This window comes from Entelurus aequoreus, linkage group LG22, assembly GCF_033978785.1.
Source record: "Entelurus aequoreus isolate RoL-2023_Sb linkage group LG22, RoL_Eaeq_v1.1, whole genome shotgun sequence".
Classification (NCBI taxonomy): domain Eukaryota; kingdom Metazoa; phylum Chordata; class Actinopteri; order Syngnathiformes; family Syngnathidae; genus Entelurus; species Entelurus aequoreus.
Window position 1 is genome coordinate 1,881,474 of NC_084752.1, and position 4,764 is coordinate 1,886,237.

Here is a 4,764-nt window from a genome sequence, read left to right on the forward strand (position 1 = left end):
AGAGCAAGAGAGTTATTTATTTTTTATTTTTATTTTTTTAGACTTAGACATCCTTTTTATTGTTATTCAAATTTGAACTTTACAGCACAGATAAGAAGGAAATTTCGTTACATAAGCTCATGGTAGTGCTAAATAATAGTGATAAACACTCATGCATCACCAGGCTCTGCTTTTTATCCATAGATTTATCACATTGAATTTTTTATTATCTATAGCAGGGGTGTCAAAAGTGTGCCCCGGAGGCCATTTGCGGCCCACAGCTAATGTTTTAAAGGCTCATTCTAAAAATACTATTCAAATAAACAAAAATAATAAAGCTTAAAGGTTAAATGTCATTTAGAAAAAGTTGCAATGTTGACTAATAAAACAAGGCTTGTTTTTTTTCTTTCAAACTGACATTGCTCAAAACATAATATTGAATCAAAATCAATGTTATTATGAATTATTGACCTATCCAAGGTTCCCATTACTTCACATCAAATATTACACTAAGAAAAATATTTTTGGTGGAAGATTTTGCAAATTTGGTAAATAAATAACTAGAGATGTCCGATATTATCGGCTGATAAATGCGTTAAAATGTAATATCGGAAATTATCGGTATCGTTTTTTATTATCGGTATCGTTTATTTATTTATTTATTTATTTATTTTTAAAAATAAATCAACATAAAAAACACAAGATACACTTACAATTAGTGCACCAAGCCAAAAAACCTCCCTCCCCCATTTACACTCATTCACACAAAAGGGTTGTTTCTTTCTGTTATTAATATTCTGCTTCCTACATTATATATCAATATATATCAATACAGTCTGCAAGGGATACAGTCCGTAAGCACACATGATTGTGCGTGCTGCTGCTCCACTAATAGTACTAACCTTTAACACTTCATTTTACTCATTTTCATTCATTACTAGTTTCTATGTAACTGTTTTTATATTGTTTTAATTTTTTTTTTTATTCAAGAAAATGTTTTTAATTTATTTATCTTATTTTATTTTTATTTTATTTTTTTAAAGTAACTTATCTTCACCATACCTGGTTGTCCAAATTAGGCATAATAATGTGTGAATTCCACGACTGTATATATCGGTTGATATCGGTATCGGTACTTAAAGAGTTGGACAATATCGGATATTGGCAAAAAGCCATTATCGGACATCCCTATAAATAATCCAAAAATGTATATTTTGTTGTTTTCTTACTGTACCAAAAATTAACCGACTTGTGACGTCTAAACCGAGGTACGTACCGAACCAAAATTTTTGTGTACCGTTACACCCCTATGTAATACATACACTACCGTTCAAAAGTTTGGGGTCACCCAAACAATTTAGTGGAATAGCCTTCATTTCTAAGAACAAGAATAGACTGTCGAGTTTCAGATGAAAGTTCTCTTTTTCTGGCCATTTTGAGCGTTTAATTGACCCCACAAATGTGATGCTCCAGAAACTCAATCTGCTCAAAGGAAGGTCGGTTTTGTAGCTTCTGTAACGAGCTAAAGTGTTTTCAGATGTGTGAACATGATTGCACAAGGGTTTTCTAATCATCAATTAGCCTTCTGAGCCAATGAGCAAACACATTGTACCATTAGAACACTGGAGTGATAGTTGCTGGAAATGGGCCTATGTAGATATTGCACCAGAAAGCAGACATTTGCAGCTAGAATAGTCATTTACCACATTAGCAATGTATAGAGTGTATTTCTTTCAAGTTAAGACTAGTTTAAAGTTATCTTCATTGAAAAGTACAGTGCGTTTCCTTCCAAAATAAGGACATTTACATGTGACCCCAAACTTTTGAACGGTAGTGTATATTTTTTTTGTACATGGAAAAAAATTTTTTTTCATTATCAGTGTTTGCTCTGATTATGCCTCCAAATGATCCAATGCAGGCCTTAATGCTGTTTTTTTTATTTGTTGGGCCAATAAATAAAGAATGCATGTCAAACTTTGGATTAAACCTTTTTGTTTTCCTGCGGTTTTCCCAATTTTTGCTGAATTTGAATGCGCCCGGAAAGAGAGAGATGAGGAAGAGAGGGAGGGAGGGAGAGAGCAGGCATGTCAAAGTCTTGACAGCCATCAAGGCATTACAGCGGTGCTGACATAAATATTTAACACTGAGGGGCAACCTACAGCATGTCATGTCACGGCCGTGATTAGGGTGAACGGTGACCCCCTCTCATAGAACATGCTTTCTTGTTGCAGAGTGGCGGGCAGATGGCGGGAGGTGGGCGTGGCGTGGCGGGTTAGCATGCGTCAGCGCTCCATGGGTTCCTATCAGAGGAAGGACAATGCTCCCTTTAACCCTCATTTGCATAAAGCCATTCCTTTGGAACAACTCTCCCCCTCCCGCCCTTCTTCTCCCTTTACCTGCCTGTTGTCCGTGTCTCCGTGTTGCAGATCCACTCTCCGCATCGTTGTGTTGTCGGACGCGTGTTCTCCCCCTTTTCCTCGACGCCCTGAAGAGCCCCAACAGAGAGGCGTTAATCATTAAGCCAACATCATTTGTTTGTTTATCATCGATTGGCTTAAAGATGTTTTTCCGATGTTATGTCATTGTTTGCCGGCCGTCAAGGGTGAGGCCCCCCCCCTGTGAATAATTCCAGCCTTAATTGGAGAGAAATCGAATAAGTGTAGGATCCACGCAACTGAAAATAATCTCAAAGCATCGAGAGCTAATCAATGCCTGAGCTTTACCATCAGTTGTGTCCGCATAATGATATCCATAACACCCACATTAATAATTACTGATGAATTGAAATTGCACAAATGGCAATGGGGAGTTACCTTGCAGCTTTTTTCCCTGGTAATTATCGGTTTATTCAATACATTAGAACCTCTGCGGTCAAACAGCTTGTTGACCTCAGAATTGTTTTGTTTTTGGACTGTTTCCAATAAGCTACAAAGGTAATAGAAACACAACTAAACTAACATCACATAATCATGCAAGTGTAAAAAGGATGAATGTACATTGCAAAAAGTGAAATCTAAGTACCGTATTTTCCGCACCATAAGGCGCCCGTGTTATTAGCCGCACGTTCAATGAACGGCATATTTCAAAACTTTGTTTACCTATTAGCCGCCCCGTGCTATTAGCCGCGCCTACGCTACGCTAAAGGGAATGTCAACAAAACAGTCAGATAGGTCAGTCAAACTTGAATAATATATTACAAAGCAGCGTTCTAACAACTCTGTTCACTCCCAAAATGTAATGTGCAAATGTGCAATCACAAAAATAGTAACACTCAAAATAGTGCAGAGCAATAGCAACATCAATAACTCAACGTTGCTCGAACGTTAATGTCACGCAACACACAAAATAAACATTTAAAGCTCACTTTCTGAAGTTATTACTCATCCACAAATCCCTCAAATTCTTCTTCTTCGGTGTGCTTCACTTGTTTTTTGACACCATCTGTGATGTGGACGCGCATGCAGTCGTAGATCAACAGGAACGGAGCTGCATGAAAAAAGTCACCCGGTGTCTTCGCTCATCTTTTCTTCATCCATCCATCCCTTCCAGTTAGCTTTTATGATGACGCCGGCTGGAAAGTTCTCTTTTGGCAAGGTCTTCCTTTTGAATATCACCGTGGGTGAAAGTTTCTGGCCGTTAGCATGGCAAGCTAGAACCACAGTGAAGGACGACTTCTCATTCCCTGTGGTGCGAATATTCACCGTACGTGTTCCCGTTGTATCCACAGTGCGGTTCACATGAATATCAAAAGCCAGTGGAACCTTGTACGCGTGTCTCTTAGTAGGAGACATTTTGTGGTCTTTACAGAAACACACAAATGAAATGAAACGTAATATCCGCGCGCTTCTTCTTCTACGGGGGCGGGTGCTCACCTTGGCGGTTGCTTACCGTAGAAGAAGAAGCGCTTCCTCTTCTACGGGGAAAAAAGATGGCGGCTGTTTACCGTAGTTGCGAGACCTAAACTTTATGAAAATAAATATTAATATTAATCCATATATAAGGCGCACCGGGTTATTAGCCGCACTGTCAGCTTTTGAGAAAAATTGTGGTTTTTAGGTGCGGCTTATGGTGCGGAAAATACGGTAAGATGAAATATGTCAAATAAGGGTGATATTTGCTTATTTTCTGTCTGATAAGATCATTCTTCTCACTAAGCAGATTTGATGTTAGAGTGTTTTACTTGTTTGAAGTGTTTTGCTCCTAAATGATGTCAGTAAGATATTACAGCTTGTAGCTGAGATTTGATGAGCTATATTTGTCAGGACTTGGTCTGTGGCGTGGTTTGTTCTCCCGTGGTGCAAAGGAATTGGACCAAACGTGGCGTGCAGGTGAGGACACGTTTAATATATTAACTCAAAAAAGGCTCAAAAGGGGATAAACAAAAAGCGCTCACAGCGGAGGGAAAAAAACTTGACTATGAAAACAAAAGGCGCGCACAATGGCGGAAGTACAAAACTAGACTATGAAAACAAAACACTAGCACAAAGGCAAAAAACTATGAACGATAACAAAACTTACTTGACATGACAAGAGGGGCAAAAGGAAGCGCAGCATGGATCATGAGGGTGAACAGAGTGATGTCGCCAGGCCGGCTGCCTGGCAACAATGGCCTTAAATACTGGTGACATGATTAGTGACAACGTGAGACAGGTGCGTGACATGAGGATGTGAAACAGGTGCGTGACAAGACAGGTGAAAACTAATGGGTGACCATGGAAACCAAACCAAACAAGGAAGTGCAACCAGGAACTAAAAAAAAAGCCCAAAACCCAAGCAAAACAAAAA

General features: G+C 38.9%; 1 long non-coding RNA gene across 1 annotated transcript; it reads right to left on the bottom strand.

Annotated features, from left to right (window-relative positions):
* Positions 1-2,055: 2,055 nt before the first annotated feature.
* On the bottom strand, positions 2,056-4,542 carry LOC133639258 (uncharacterized). The gene is made up of 3 exons (XR_009823758.1): positions 4,498-4,542; positions 2,376-2,464; positions 2,056-2,279 (listed from the first exon to the last, which is right to left on the bottom strand). It is a non-coding gene; the product is annotated as an uncharacterized LOC133639258 (long non-coding RNA).
* Positions 4,543-4,764: the final 222 nt, after the last annotated feature.